General features: G+C 44.0%; 1 pseudogene; it reads right to left on the reverse strand.

Annotated features, from left to right (window-relative positions):
* Positions 1-9160: 9160 nt before the first annotated feature.
* On the reverse strand, positions 9161-12651 carry LOC135971033 (small ribosomal subunit protein uS10-like; annotated as a pseudogene).
* Positions 12652-16676: the final 4025 nt, after the last annotated feature.

Below are 16676 nucleotides of genomic sequence, written 5' to 3' on the forward strand. Positions count from 1 at the left end.
ACAACTGTCTATAAAACAGGGCTAAGAATGGCTGCCTCCCAGGAATGTCGTGGGGGTTACCTATCATGTGCATGGACCTGGCACGTTACTGAGTATAAGGGTGATTATTTCTGTTTTTCAGAAAGTGAAGATGGAGCTTGCAAAGGATGAACCAGAACAAACTTACCAATTTTGTCTCCTCTGTATAAAGGTTGGATTGTGCTATTCCTGACACATACTAAGCAGGGAGCAGGTTGTAACCCTTTAACCCTGTTAAACCACAGGGCACAATTTAAAGGGGTGGAGTGGGCAACACAGGGAGAGGGTAAGCATTTTTAGCCTTTAACATGTGAGGCTTTGACAGTTTTTTCTGTTATCCCCAGAAGCCACCTACTGGTGGCACTCACTACATTAGGTTTCTGCTCCCATAATTTTCATTTCTTCCTGTATTCTTTGCTATTGTGCATAGTACTTTGGAATACAACGACTTATGACGACACTGGAGAGACCTGGAAAATCTTGTTAGTAACAGACATTACTGTTAGATACCATGTCAGAGACTAAAAGATGAATCACTGGCAGGATGGTATACCTATATTTACTCAGAATGTTTTCTTACAAAGACAGCTAACATTTATTGAGCCCTAACTATGTCTCAGGAGTTGCAGTATTTTTAAAACAACCCTGAGATGTAGGCACTGAGCTGTTTAAAAAAAAAAAAAGTTTAAAATTAAGAAAACAGTTTCAAGACAAAGTATCCTAGTTAAGATGACTCAGCAAGTGGTAAAGAGATATCCGGAGTGGCTGGGCGCAGTGGCTCACACCTGTAATCCCAGCACTTTGGGAGGCAGAGGCGGGCAGATCATGAGGTCAGGAGATTGAGACCATCCTGGCTAACACAGTGAAACCCTGTCTCTACTAAAAATCCAAAAAAAAAAAAAAAAAAAAAAAAAAAACATTAGTCAGGCATGGTGGCGGGTGCCTGTAGTCCCAGCTACTGGGGGCGCTGAGACAGGAGAATGGCATGAACCCGGGAGGTGGAGCTTGCAGTGAGCCGAGATCGCGCCACTGCACTCCAGCCTGGGCGACAAAGCAAGACTCAAAAAAAAAAAAAAGGGGGGCCGGGCGCGGTGGCTCAAGCCTGTAATCCCAGCACTTTGGGAGGCCGAGACGGGCGGATCACGAGGTCAGGAGATCGAGACCATCCTGGTTAACATGGTGAAACCCCGTCTCTACTAAAAAAAAAAATACAAAAAACTAGCCGGGCGAGGTGGCGGACGTCTGTAGTCCCAGCTACTCGGGAGGCTGAGGCAGGAGAATGGCGTGAACCCGGGAGGCGGAGCTTGCAGTGAGCTGAGATCCGGCCACTGCACTCCAGCCTGGGTGACAGCGCGAGACTCCGTCTCAAAAAAAAAAAAAAAAAAAAGGGTGCCTTCAATCACTGACAAACCAGCCCCTTAAATGGTTTGTCAATGGAATGCTTTATAACATACACAGAAAGTAATAAGGTATTTTTCCCTCTGACTATGGAAAAGGAGATGTCCACAGGTCCAGGTATAGACTCTAAGGATGCTACACTAACTTAACCAGAAGGATCTGGGTTTCTATCTAGGTTCCATTAATGTCTGGTAGTGGGCTTAAACTCGGGCATAAAATGGACATAATACTTTATTTTGCATGAAAGTTATGAAGGTGAAGTTATATATGTGTGTGTATATGCGCCAAAGTTAATTTTTATATATATATTATTTTTTAAATAGAGATGGAGATGGGACTCACTATATTGCCCAGGTCGGTCTTGAACTCCTGAGCTCAAGTGGTTCCCCTTGCCTCAGCCTCCCAAAATGATGGGATTACAGATGTAAGCCACTGTGCCCAGCCCTTATCTACTTTATTTTATTTATTTTTCAATTTTTTCAGAGATGAGGTCTCACCCTGTTGCCCAGGCTAGAGTGCAGTGGCACAATCATAGCTTGCCGTAACCTTGAACTCCTGGGCTCAAGGGATCTTCTCACCTCAGCCTCTGATTTTTTTTTTTTTTTTTTTTTGAAATAGGGTCTTGCTCTGTTACTCAGGCTGAAGCACAGTGACAGGATCATGTTCACTGCAGCCTCAACCTCCCAGGCTCAAGCAATCCTACCACCTCAGCCTCCCGAGTAACTGGGACCCCAGGCATGCGTGCCACCATGCCCAGTTAACTTTTTTTTTTTTTTTTTGAGACAGAATTTCGCTCCTGTCACCCAGGCTGGAGTGCAATGACGCGATCTCAGCTCACTGCAACTTCTGCCTCCCGGGTTCAAGCGATTCTCCTGACTCAGCCTTCCAAGTAGCTGGGATTACAGGGACCTGCCACCCAGTTAACTTTTAATTTTTTAATTTTCTGGCAGGGTCTTTGTTGCCTAGCCTGGGTTCAAACTCCTAGCCTCAAATGATCCTCTCTCCTCCACCTCCCAAAGTGCTGGGATTACAGCATGAGCCACCATGCCCAACCCATCCAGGCAATTTTTATTTATTTTTATTTTATTTTATTTTTTAGTAGAGATTGGGTCTCACTACATTGACCAAGCTCATTTTGAACTCCCGGCCTCAAGTGACCCTTCTGCCTCAGCCTCCCAGAGTGTTAGGAATATAGGCACGAGCCACTATGCCCAGACCGAAAAAGATATTTCTGACTCAGCAGGGGAAATGTGAGTATGGCAGGGTGTTAGGTGATAACAGGGAGCTGTTAATTCTGCTAGGTGTGACAGCATTGTGATTGAGGAAACGCTCTTATCCAGAGCAAAATATTTAGGGGTGAAATTGCATTTCTATGATTTTTATTAAAGAGCTCCAGCCAAAAAAAAAAAAAAAAAGAGTAAACGAAGCAAATGTAACAAAATGTCGATAATTGTCAAGTCTAGGTGATGGACGTTTCACTTTATGTACTATTCTTTGTACTTCAAATAAAAAGAACAAGCAAAAATGTTTCCCTTTATCCCTATGTTCTGAGCTAAGGTTTCTGGTATGACTCTGCCATTTCTACCTGAAGTTTGACTGGACACACTTACAGTTGAATGAACATGTTTATCCCTACTCTCCTGTCTAAAACTCAGTGAAATTGTGTATTTTAACTAGTTTTAAATTTCTTAAGATTTGAGAAACTAGCTGTTGAGCTATAAATATTAGTAACTGTCCATTTCCTCAGAATTGGACCAAGTGCAAACTGGATGACTTTTGAGTATTTGTTTTCAAGTGGGATCTGTATTGGCTATATATATATATATATATAAAATATATATATTATATATATAAAATATATATATATTTTTTATATATATATATATATATATATTTTTTTTTTTTTGAGACAGAGTCTCACTCTGTCACCCAGGCTGGAGTGCAGTGGTGCGATCTCTTCTCACTGTAACCTCTGCCTCAGCCTCCCAAGTAGCTGGGATTACAGGTGCCTGACACCACGCCTGGCTAATTTTTGTATTTTTAGTAGAGATGGGGCTTCACCATCTTGGCCAGGCTGAGGTCTTGAATTCCTGACCTCATGACGCACCCACTTCAGTCTCTGGGATTACTGGCGTGAGCCACTGCACCCAGCCATATAAAAATCTTTTCTAACCACTAGGCAACCAGGTATATATATACATATATGTGTGTGTGTGTGTGTGTATATGTATATCATATATACATGTGTATATATGATATACACACATATGTATATATGATATAGGTATCATATATATGAATATCATGTATTCTTTTAATAAGATAGTGTAAGAAAAACATGGTGCCTCTTTTTTATTTATTTTTTTTGAGACTGCTCTTGTCATCCAGGCTGGAGTTCAATGGTATGATCTCAGCTCACCGCAACCTCCGCCTCCTGAGTTCAATTTCTCCTGCCTCAGCCTCACTAGTAACTGGGATTACAGGCATCTGCCACCAACCCAGCTAATTTTTGTATTTTTAGTAGAGACGGGGTTTCACATGTTGGCCAGGGTGGTCTCAAATTCCTGACCTTAGGTGATCAGCCCACCTCAGCCTCCCAAAGTTCTGGGATTACAGGCATGAGCCACCATGCCTGGGCCAGCCTCTTCTATTGTTTAATACCTAGTTTTCTATATAAATTATGTTATAAACTTTTCAGGATTACACTTCACTTTTTTTTTTTTTGGAGACAGGGTCTTGCTCTGTCACCCAGGCTGAAGTGCAGTGGTGTGATCTCGGCTCACTGCAACCTCTGAGCCCCTCTACCACACCGGTCTCAAGCGATCCTCCCACCTCGGCCTCCCAAATAGCTGGAACCACAGGCCTGCACCATCACACCTGGCAATTTTTGGGGGTTTTTAGTAGAGATGGTCTCTATCCAGGCTGTCCAGGGTAGTCTCGAACTCCTGAGCTCAAGCGAACTACCCGCCCCCAAAGTGCTGGGATTACAGGCATGAGCCACTGTGCCTGGCCACATTTCACTTTTGGTTTCCAATTGGGTAACTATTTTTAATTTTTTTTTTTTTTTTTTTTTGAGACGGAGTCTCGCTCTGTCGCCCAGGCTGGAGTGCAGTGGCCGGATCTCAGCTCACTGCAAGCTCCGCCTCCTGGGTTTACACCATTCTCCTGCCTCAGCCTCCCAAGTAGCTGGGACTACAGGCGCCCGCTGCCTCACCCGGCTAGTTTTTTGTATTTTTTAAGTAGAGACGGGGTTTCACCTTTTTAGCCAGGATGGTCTCGATCTCTTGACCTCGTGATCCGCCCGTCTCGGCCTCCCAAAGTGCTGGGATTACAGGCTTGAGCCACTGCGCCCAGCCTATTTTTGATTATTATGCTAGTAATTTTACATGCTTACTAAAAATCAAATAATAGGCATATAAATAAAAATTATTAGTGTAACCTCACCTATCCATACATATGCACACATTTTTGGTATATATCTATAGAGATTTCTTTGGCCTACATAAACTAGTTTATAAAAAGTAAGTTCTTTTTATATGAACTAATCTGTAATAAGGCCAATATTAGAATTTGAATGATAGGAAGAAAGTAGATCATAAACTTGTTAGTACATTTTGGGACCTTAAGAAGAATGGGAAGCCAACGAGAAGCTTGAACCAGGGAACTGATACAATCCGATTTTCCTGTCTCATTGGCTGTATCACTCAAATTCCAAATATTAGTCTTAGCTGGATATATAAATTTAGAAGTCAGCAGTAATTGCATAGAAACTAGGCTGGGCGTTGTGGCTCATGCCTGTGATCCCAGCACTTTGGGAGGCCGAGGCGGGCAGATCACTTAAGGTCAGGAGTTCAAGACCAGCCTGGCTAATCTGGTGAAACCGTGTCTCTACTAAAAACACAAAAATCAGCTGGGCGTAGTGGCGCGCACCTGTAGCTACTCAAGAGGCTACAGGGGCAGGAGAATGACTTGAATCCGGGAGGCGGAGATTGCAGTGAGCCAAGATCGCACCACTGCACTCCAGCCTGAGCATCACAGTGAGACACTGTCTCAAAACAAAACAACAAAAAAAGTGAAAACTACAACTTTAAAGTTCCAGAAGCAAAGAGGATGGTGTACAGATCACAAGAGGAATGTTCAAACTTTGACACATAGAGAGGTAATTCCTTGATTTCAAAAAAAGGTTCCTGGCTGAGGGCCGTGGCTTACGCCTGTAATCCCAGCACTTTGGGAGGCCAAGGCAGGTGGATCACCTGAGGACATGAGATCAAGACCAGCTAGGCCAACATGGTGAAGGCCTGTCTCTACTAAAAATACAAAAATTAGGCCAGGCATGGTGGTTCACGCTTGTAATCCCAACACTTTGGGAGGCCGAGGTGGGCAGATCACGAGGTCAGGAGTTCGAGACCAGCCCAGCCAACATGGTGAAACCCTGTCTCTACCAAAAGTACAAAAAATTAGCTGAGTATGTTGGCGCATGCCTGTAATCCCAGCTACTTGGGAGTCTGAAGCAGGAGAATCACTTTAACCTGGGAGGTGGAGGTTGCAGTGAGCCGAGATCACGCCACTGCATTCCAGCCTGGGCAACAAGAGCGAAACTCCGTCTTAAAAAAAAAAAAAAAAAAAAAGCTAGGCGTGGTGGCATGGGCGTGTAGCGTGTAGTCCCAGCTACTCGAGAGGCTGAGGCAGGAGAATCACTTGAACCCACGAGGTGGAAGTTGAACCACTGCACTCCAGCCTGGGTGACAAAGCAAGACTCCATCTCAAAAAAATAAAAAATAAAAAAGGTTCCAGTGGAATTGTAAAAACATAAATCATAAAAAATTTAAAAAGGTAAGGAGGAGTGGATGGGATAAAATATAGGTCTCATAAATTCCTTATGAGAAGTTGAGGGATTTCCCATCTCATGACCTCTTTTTTGTTTTTGAGACAGAGTTTCGCTCTTGTTGCCCAGGCTGGAGTGCAATAGCATGATCTTGTCTCACTGCAACCTCTGCCTCCTGGGTTCAAGCAATTCTCCTGCCTCAGCCTCCTGAGGAGCTGGGGTTACAGGTGTGTGCCACCACGCCCAGCTAATTTTTTTTTTTTTTTTTTTTTGAGACGGAGTCTTGCTCTGCTGCCCAGGCTGGAGTGCAGTGGCCGGATCTCAGCTCACTGCAAGCTCTGCCTCCCGCGTTCACGCCATTCTCCTGCCTCAGCCTCCCGAGTAGCTGGGACTACAGGCGCCCGCTGCCTCACCCGGCTAGTTTTTTGTATTTTTTAAGTAGAGATGGGGTTTCACCGTTTTAGCCAGGATGGTCTCGATCTCCTGACCTCGTGATCCGCCCGTCTCGGCCTCCCAAAGTGCTGGGATTACAGGCTTGAGCCACCGCGCCTGGCCACGCCCAGCTAAGTTTTTTGTATTTTAGGAGAGACAGGGTTTCACCATGTTGGCCAGGCTGGTCTCAAACTCCTGACCTCAGGTGATCCACCCTGCTCGGCTTCCCAAAGTGCTGTGATTACAGGCGTGAGCCACCATGTATGGCCTCATGATCTCTATTTTTAATCCTTATACACACAATTTTTTTCGGTTAAAAATTTTTTCTTGGTGTAAATTACTACAAAACATTATCCATATTGTGGATCTGGTTTCAGGTCATACAGGAAGTCATTTCCTATACCACGGTTGTAAAAATGGTCTCCAATATTTTCTCGTATCTTCATGCTTTTTAGAAGCATGCTTTTGGATGGGCATGGTAGCTCATGCCTGTAATCCCGGCACTTTGAGAGGCCAAGACTGGAGGATCACTTGAGGCCAGGAGTTCCAGACCAGTCTGGACAACACAGTGAGACCTCATGTCTAAAATAAATAAATAAAATAAAATAAAATAAACAGAAAAAGGACATTTTAGATTACTGTGGGCCCACAGAGCTAATTAAAGAAAATCTCACCATCTCTCTTGATTCCTAATTTAATCACACTGCAAATTCTCTTGCTATGTAAATTAAAATATTCACAGGTTCCTGGGATTAAGACACAAACATCTTTGGGGCCGGGACATGATTTTGTCTACTACAGTCCATCTTCTGGTCCCAAACATGAACATCTGTCCCATATGCAAAATACTTTCACCTCATCTCAACATCCCCAAAGTCTCAACCTGTTACTATTGTGATATTGGTTATTCAATTTTATTTTTCAAAAATCGTAGAACTGTATACCAACAGTGAATTTTACTGAATATAAACATTAAAATGGGTATTGAAAAAGAGGAAACAGCAAAGGAGACTGAGAAGAAGTCACCAATAAGGTGGGAAGAAACCAAGAGATTGTGCTGACCTGGAAGCCAAATAAAGAAAGTATATTGGGCCGGGCGCGGTGGCTCAAGCCTGTAATCCCAGCACTTTGGGAAGCTGAGGCGGGTGGATCACGAGGTCAGGAGATCGAGACCATCCTGGCTAACATGGTGAAACCCCATCTCTACTAAAAATACAAAAAAAAAAAACAAAAAAAAAAACCTAGCCGGTCGTGGTGACGGGCGCCTGTAGTCCCAGCTACTCGGAGGCTGAGGGGGGAGAATGGCGTGAACCCGAGAGGCGGAGCTTGCAGTGAGCCGAGATCGTGCCACTGCACTCCAGCCTGGGAGACACAGCGAGACTCCGTCTCGAAATAAATAAATAAATAAAGTATATTAAGGAGGATGTAATATGGCCGGGCAAGGTTGCTCATGCCTGAAATCCCAGCACTTTGGGAGGCTGAGGCAGGTGGATCACCTGAGGTCAGGAGTTTGAGACTAGCCTGGCCAACATGGTGAAACCCCGTCTCTACTAAAAATACTAAAATTAGCCCAGCATGATAGTGGGTGCCTGTAATCCCAGCTACTCGGGAGGCTAAGACATGAAAATCGCTTGAACCCGGGAGGCGCAGTTTGCAGTGAGTCGAGATTTCAGCACCACTGTACTCCACTCAGGGCGACAGAGCCAGATGCTATCTTAAAAAGAAAAAAAAAAAAATGCAGTTCCCATTACATGGCCATGATTGCCATATGAAGTGTCTATACACACTCCTGCCAAGCCTGGATAAAATGAATCTCTTTACTCTTGCTACTATGAGTCACGAAAATACCATTTAACTTGAATTTTCCTGATGAATAATGAGGTGGGACATCTTTTCACATAATTTGGACATTGTGTTTCATCTACAAACTGCATGTATTTATCCTTTGCTTATTTTTCTTTGCTTTGCTTTTTAAATCTTAAATTCAATTAATATTTGAATATGTATAAGAATCAAGTTTTGAAACTCAAAAGGTAGAAAAGGATATTTTGAAAAACCTTGGCCCCTAGCCACCCAGTTCCCCTTCCCAGAAGCAACCAAAGTTATCAAGTTTTATAGTTTTAGAGACAGTCCATGCATATATAAAGAGAACGTACACATCTTTTCTCCTCTCTTTTTATGCAAATAGTAGCATGCTATCAGTTGGCACCTGGCTCTTTTTATTCAAAAATTATTTGGAGATTATTTCCTTCTCAGTAAAGAAAGCTGCCTCATACTTTTTGATGGTGTTATTTAACCAATCCTCTACTGATGAAGATTGAATCTGTACTTTCATTCTGGCTATAACAAATAATCATTGAATTAATGATGTAGCATAGGTGGGACTATATTGCCAGGATAAATATCTGAAGTAGAGTAACAGGGTCAAAGGACATATGCATCTGTGATTCTTTTTTTTTTTTTAATTTAATTTTTATTTTTTTAAACAACTGGTAATCAATTTATTAAAATAGTTGACTTAAGCATCTGCAGTGGTGACTTCCACCTCAACTCCTGGCTCAATACTGATGGAAGTAATCTGCATAACAACCTCGGAAGAACTGTGCAAGTCAATGAGTCGCTTGTGGATTCTCATCTGGAAACATCTCATGTCTTAGAACGTTCACCACAGGAGTTTTTCTAGTAGTGATTCTCAAGGTCTTGGTAGGCATTCGAACTGGTCCTTTCACTTTGAGATTCTTTTCCTTTGCGCCTCTGATCAAGTCAGCACACATGTTTTCCAGGGATTTTGTGTTGCGGCTCCTTAGAGTGATTCGAATTCGGTGAATTGCCACTTCCGGCTCCACGGGTGTTTTTCCGGTATCCTTAACAGCCATGGCTGCCGTGCGGCTTCCTGACCGACTCGTTCCTCTGCAAGAGCGAACAGCGGTGAGTCAGGAGCAGGAGCTTGCGGGTCGGCGATCCACCGCACCTACGAGCGCGTCTTCCTCAAAGAGCATTCTAACAGATATTTGGAAGTCTGCCCTGCCCTCCACAGAGGTTACCAACACGTCTCGGTAGGATACAGGAGAATGCTGGTTTCTCTACAGACTTGCTCACATCAAGTGTTAACTTCTTTCCTCTATCCGCTTTGCTAACTCAGTGTCAGTCACTGAGGAGTTCTCTTATTATAACGGAAGTTTATCATCTTTTCATAGGCTTAGAAACCATTCCTGTTTCCTTTAGTGTTAACTGTTCATACACTTGGCCCTTTTGGAGGCAGTCATTCTTTTTCTTTTCTCTTTTCTTTTTTTTTTTTTTTTTTTTGAGACAGTGTTTGGCTCTTGTTGCCCAGGCTGGAGTGCAATGGTGCGATCTCGGCTCTCCGCAACCTCCGCCTCCCGGGTTCAAGCGATTCTCCTGCCTCGGCCTCCTAAGTAACTGGGATTACAGGCACGCACCACTACGCCCGGCTAATTTTTGTATTTTTAATAGAGACGCGGTTTCAGCATGTTGGCCAGGTTGGTCTCTAACTCCTGACCTCGTGATTTGCCCTCCTTGGCCTCCCAAAGTGCTGGGATTACAGGCATGAGCCACTGTGCCTGGCCTCTTTTTCTTATGATTTGTAGGATCTTAGATCTTAGATCTTATGATTTGTAGGATCTTGTGTTAGAGAATTCTACCCTTGGTCTGTGACCCTTGTCTGGGTAAAAAAAATTTTGTTTTTGAGATGGAGTCCCACTCTGTCGCCCAGGCTGGAGTGCAGTGGCACGATCTCGGCTCACTGCAACCTCCAAGATTCTCCTGCCTCAGCATCCTGAGTAGCTGGGATTACAGGCGTATGCCACCATGCCCAGCTAGTTTTTGTATTTTTAGTAGAGATGGAGTTTCACCAGGTTGGCCAGGCTCATCTTGAACTCCTGACCTCAGGTGATCCACCCGTCTTGGCCTCCCAAAGTGCTGGGATTACAGGCCTGAGCCACCATGCTTGGCTTTTCTCTCTCTTTTTTTTTTTTTTTTTTTTTTTGAGATAGGGTTTTGCTCTCTCACCCAGGCTGGAGTGCAGTAGTGCAACCACAGCTCATTGAATCCTCAGCCTCCCGAGCTCAAGTAAATCTCCCAACTGTGCCTCCTGAGTAGCTGGGACTACAGGCATGGGCCACCACACACGGCTAATTTTTTTCTATGTTTTTGTAGAAACAGGGTTTCACTATGTATTCCAGGCTGGTCTTGAATTCCTGGGCTCAAGTAATCCTTCCACCTCCACCTCTCAAAGTGCTGAGATTACAGGGCGTGAGCCACTGCACCTGACCTTTATTAAAAAAAAAAAATTTTAGAGGTGGGGTCTTGCTATGTTGCCCAGGCTGGTCTTGAACTCCTGAGCTCAAGGGAGCCTCTTGCCTTGGCCTCCCAAAGGGTTGGGATTATGGGCATGAACCACTGCACGTGGCCCCTTTTTTTTTTTTGAGAGAAAGAGAGTGTCACTGTTGCCAGGCTGGAATGCAGTGGTGCGATCTCAGCTCACTGCAACTTCCGACTTCTGGGTTCAAGTGATTCTCCTGCCTCAGCCTCCCAAGTAGCTGGGATTACACGCACATGCACCACGCCCAGCTAATTTTTGTATTTTTAGTAGAGACAGGGTTTCACCATGTTGGCCAGGCTGGTCTTGAATTCCTGACCTCAGGTGATCCTCCCGCCTCGGCCTCCCAAAGTGCTGGGATTACAGGTGTGAGCCACGGAGCACAGTCTGGCCCCCATTTTTAACAATAAAATATTTGAATCAGCTAGGATTTAGTAGATATGAATTATGAGGCAGGGATATAACATAAGTTCTTGATGCTTTCCCTCGTTGTCTTCATAACATTTATCCTTTTCTTGGCAGGGCACCTGGGGCAGGATGATATGGTTTGGATGTTGTCCCTGCCCAAATCTCATGTTGAAATATAGTCCTCAGGAGCACCGAGGGGGCTCATGCCTGTAATCCCAGCAATTCAGGGGGACGAGATGGGCGGATCACCTGAGGTCAGGAGTTCGAGATCAGCCTGGCCAACATGGTGAAACCCCATCTCTACTAAAAATACAAAAATTAGCCGGGCATGGTGGCACATGCCTGTAATCCCAGCTACTGGGGAGGCTGAGGCAAGGGAATCGCTTGAACCTGGAAGGCAGAGGTTGCACTGAGCCAAGATCACGCCACTGCACTCCAGCCTGGGTGACACAGAGAGACTCCATCTTAAAATATATGTAGATATAATCCCCAGTGGTGAATCTAGGGCCTGGTGGTGGGAGGTGTTTGGGTCATAGGGGTGGATCCTTCATGGCTTGGTGCTGTCTTCACAATAGTGACTCAGTTCTCACAAGATCTGGTTTTTGTAAAGTGTGGCACCTTCCCCTATCTTGCTCCTGCTTTTGCCAAGTGACAGGCCTGCTCCCGCTTTGACTTTCACTGTGAGAAAAGGCCCCCAGAGGCCTCCCCAGAAGTGGAGTAGATGCCTGCATCACGCTTGTACAGCCTGCAGAACCCATGAGCCAATTAAACCTCTTTTCTTTATAAATTAAAAAAATAAACATTGAATGAGCTAACTTTTCTGCAGTGAATTGAAAGAACATCTTTTGGCCAGGTGCGGTGGCTCATGCCTGTAATCCCAGCATTTTTGGAGGCTGAGGCAGGCGGATCACCTGAGGTGGGGAGTTCGAGATCAGCCTGACCAGCATGGCGAAACCCCATCTCTACTGAAAATACAAAATGAGCCAGGTGTGGTAGCACACACCTGTAATCCCAGCTACTTGGGAAGCTGAAGCAGGCGGATCTCCAGAGGTAGGGAGTTCAAGACCAGCCTGACCAACACGCAGAAACCCCACCTCTACTAAAAATACAAAATGAGCTGGGCGTGGTGGCATGTACCTGTAATTCCAGCTAGTCGGGAGGCTGAGGCAGGAGAATCGCTTGAACCCGGGAGGCGGAGGTTGTGGTGAGCTGAGATCACACCATTGTACTCCTGCCAGGGCAACAAGAGCAAACTCTGTCTCCAAAAAAAAAAAAAAAAAAAAAGACCAATAAAAACACTTTTTTTTTTTTTTTTTGGAGACAGAATCTCATTCTGTCGCCTAGGCTGGAGTGCAGTGGCACAATCTTGACTCCCAGTAACCTCTCTGCCTCCCGGGTTCAAGCGATTCTCCTGCTTCAGCCTCCAGACTAGCTGGGACGACAGGCACGTGCCACCACGCCCGGTTCATTTTTGTATTTTTAATAGAGACGGGGTTTCACCATATTGGCCAGGCTGGTCTCGAACTCCTGACCTTGTGATCCGTCCACCTCAGCCTCCCAGTGCTGAGATTACAGGCGTGAGCCACCATGCCCGGACTGAAACATCTTTCATATACTAAATTCTCATATACACTTTGGTCTATTTCTAAATTTACTATTTTGTTTCATTGATCTAATTATTCATGGGCAGTAGCACACTGTTTTAATTATTACGTTATTATAATACACTTAATACCTTGTAGTATTAATCCTCTCATACATAGATTGAGAGAGAATTGCCGTGTTTGTGACGTCAAGACTTTCTATCCAAGGACACAGCATACCATTTCAAGTCTTCTTTTTATTCTTCAGTGGTGTTTTAAAGTTTTCTTCAAAAAGATCTGGGTACTTCATCTTTTTTGTTACTATTGTAAATGGGGCCTTTTCTTCAATTGTGTCTCCTAACTGGTAGTTGCTTGTATTGAAGGAACTGATTTTTACCTATTAGTTTCATACCCAGAACCTTACTGAATACTCTTATTTATATATTTTTGTGATAGTTTTTCTTTTCTTTTTTTGAGACAGAGTCTCGCTCTGTCACCCAGGCTGGAGTGCAGTGGTGCAATCTCAGCTCACTGCAACCTCTGTCTCCCAGGTTCAAGCAATTCTCCTGCGTCAGCCTCCCAAGTAGCTGGGATTACAGGTGCCTGCCAACACACCCAGCTAATTTTTGTATTTCTCATAGAGATGGGGTTTCACCATGTTGGCTAGGCTTGTCTTGAAATCCTGACCTCAAGTGATCCACCCCCCCTCAGTCTCCCAAAATGCTAGGATTATAGGCGTGAACCACCGTGCCCGGGCTGTAATGGTTTTTCTACTTAGGTTCTTTGGAGTTAGCTGGGTAGTCAATCATTATTTGATAAGAAAATGCAATCTATATAACTCCATATACTTTTTCTTATCTAAATGTTTTGTTGGATCTTCCAGAACAATAAGAAATAGCAATAATATGAGTGAATATTTTTATTTCTGATGTTAATGGGAACATGTCTGGTGTTTCCTACTAACTTTATCCATTTATTTTATTTTATTTTAATATTATTTTTTAAAAGATAAAGAGATGGGGCCTCACTAAGTTGCCCAGGCTGGTCTCAAACTCCAGGGCTCAAGCAATCCTCATACCTCGTCCTCCCAAAGTGCTGGGATTATAGGCATGAGCCACCATGACTGGCCATCTGTTTTCTAATAGGTTACTTTTATCTTATTCATTTAAATTACAGATGTGGGCTGGGCATGGTGACTCATGCCTGTAATCTCAGCACTTCAACAGGAGTTCAAGACCAGCCTGGCCAACTTGGTGAAACTCCATCTCTACTAAAAATACAAAAATGAGCCGGGCGTGGTGGCAGGCGCCTGTAGTCCCAGCTGCTGGAGAGGCTGAGGCAGGAGAATCGCTTGAAACTGGGAGGCAGAGATTACAATGAGCGGAGTTTGCGCCACTGTACTCCAGCCTGGACGACAGAGCGAGAATCTGTCTCCAAAAAAACCCAAAATTTATTTTCAATAGAGACAGGGTCTTCATATGTTTCCCAGGCTGGTCTCCAACTCCGAGGCTCAAGCGCTTCTCCAGCAGTGCCCTCCCGAAGTGCTGGGATTACAGACGTGAGCCACCATACCCGGCCCCAATTTGAAATTTCTATCTGAACATCTAGTTCTTCTATAATAACAGAAATGTCTTAACTATTTAATATGGGACTGGATTAATAGGAGCAGAGCTCTAAAAGGTTAACAAATATTCCTGAATATATTGTCACATGCAATCATCAATGGTACCTTTCCAATTGTATTTTAAACTGATTTTTTTGGTATGTAAGAAAATCGTTGATCTTCATGTTTTATAATTTGCCACCCTTGCTAATAGTTTTTCTTAAATTCTCTAGATGTCTAATGGTTAATTCTTAAATTTTCTAGATATTAATGTATAACCATCCCATGCACAAATTAATCCTGCTCCTTTATCCAACTGTACTGATGAGCACTTTTCGACAACAGTAAATAGCAGTGATTATAAAAACGATCAGACTTATCTCTTTTATTTCTGCTATTTTGTTATTTTTTAGTGTATCCTAGATATAAACTTTTAAACGAGACCTTAAAAAATAATCTTTCAGTTCAGGACATCATAAACAGAAAGTGAAAACAGAGCCCAGGTTACGGCTAGATTACAGGAACAGGCTTTGAGCGTGTGTGAGCATAGTTTTTCTACTACAATTCCAGTAGTGATTCATCAACAGATATTGAGTGCTTACTTTGTGCCAGACACTGTTCTATGTATGAAGGATACAGTAGTAAGCAAAAGATAGAACTTACATTCTATCAGGAGACAGAGACAAAGTAAGCAAGTAAGTTACATGCAGTATTTTCCCCTTATCTGCAGGGGAAACATTGCAAGACCTCGGGTGGATGCCTGGAGCCACAGATAGTACTAAACCCTACGTACACTATATTTTTTCCTATCCACACATAACTATGATAAAGTTAAATTTATAAATTAGGCACAGAGAGTAACAACATCAATAATAAAATAGAACAATTATAACAAAATACTACAATAAAAGTTATGTGTGGTGTTGTGGTGCACATCTATAATCCCAGCTACTCAGGAGGCTGACTGAAGTGGGGGGATTTTTTTTTTTTTTTTTTTTTTTTTGAGACGGATTCTCACTCTGTCACCCAGGCTGGAGTACAGTTGTGCGATCTTGGTTCACCGCAACCTCCACCTCCCAGGTTCAAGCGATTCTCCTGCCTCAGCCTCCTGAATAGCTGGGATTACAGACACGTGCCACCATGCCTGGCTAATTTTTGTATTTTTAGTAGAGACAGGGTTTCATCATGTTGGCCAGGCTGGTCTCCCAACTCCTGACCTCAAGTGATCCACCCGTCTCGACCTCCCAAAGTGCTGGGATTACAGGCATGAGCCAAAAGTGACATTTGAACAAAGACTTGAAAAAGATATATGGGAGTTGATCATTCCAGGCAGAGGGAACAGCAAGCACAAACGTCCTCAGGTGAGAATGTGCTTGGCAATCCAAAAGTCACAGTGTGACTGACACAGGGTACACAAAAGAACAGTAGGAGAGAGGAGGTGGGGTGGGGTGGGAAGTAGAGATTTTCTAGGTCTCTGAAGGCCACTATCCAGGCTTTGGGGCTTTTACCGAGTGAAAAAGGAAACCATCAGGGTAGTATGTTTTAGAAGGATATTGTTGGCTGCTGTGTTAAGCATAGATTTTGTTTGTTTGTTTGTTTTTGTACGTGCATGGGGCTGGGGGTTCAGGGTGGAGAGGTGGTAAGACGCAGAAAAACCACTTAAAAGGCTGGATGCGGTGACTCACTTTGGGAGGCCAAAGCAGGCGGATCATGAGGTCGGGAGTTCCAGACCAGCCTAGTGAGCATGGTGAAACCTCGTCTCTACTAAAAATGAAAAAAGCACGCCTGTAATCCCAGCTACTCAAGGAGGCTGAGGAAGGAGAATCGCTTGAACTTGGGCAGTGGAGGTTGTAGTGAGCCAAGATTGCATGACTGCACTCCAGCCTGTGCAGCCTGTGTGACAGGAGTGAGACTCCATCTCAAGAAAAAAGAAAAAGAAAAAGAAAAACACTATTATAATAGGGCCAGGCACAGTGACTCATGCCTGTAATTGCAGCACTTTGGGAGGCCAAGGCGGGTGGATCACCTGAGGTCCAGAGTTCAAGACCAGCCTGGTTAACATGGTGAAAC

This window comes from Macaca fascicularis, chromosome 5 (genome assembly GCF_037993035.2).
Source record: "Macaca fascicularis isolate 582-1 chromosome 5, T2T-MFA8v1.1".
Taxonomy (NCBI): domain Eukaryota; kingdom Metazoa; phylum Chordata; class Mammalia; order Primates; family Cercopithecidae; genus Macaca; species Macaca fascicularis.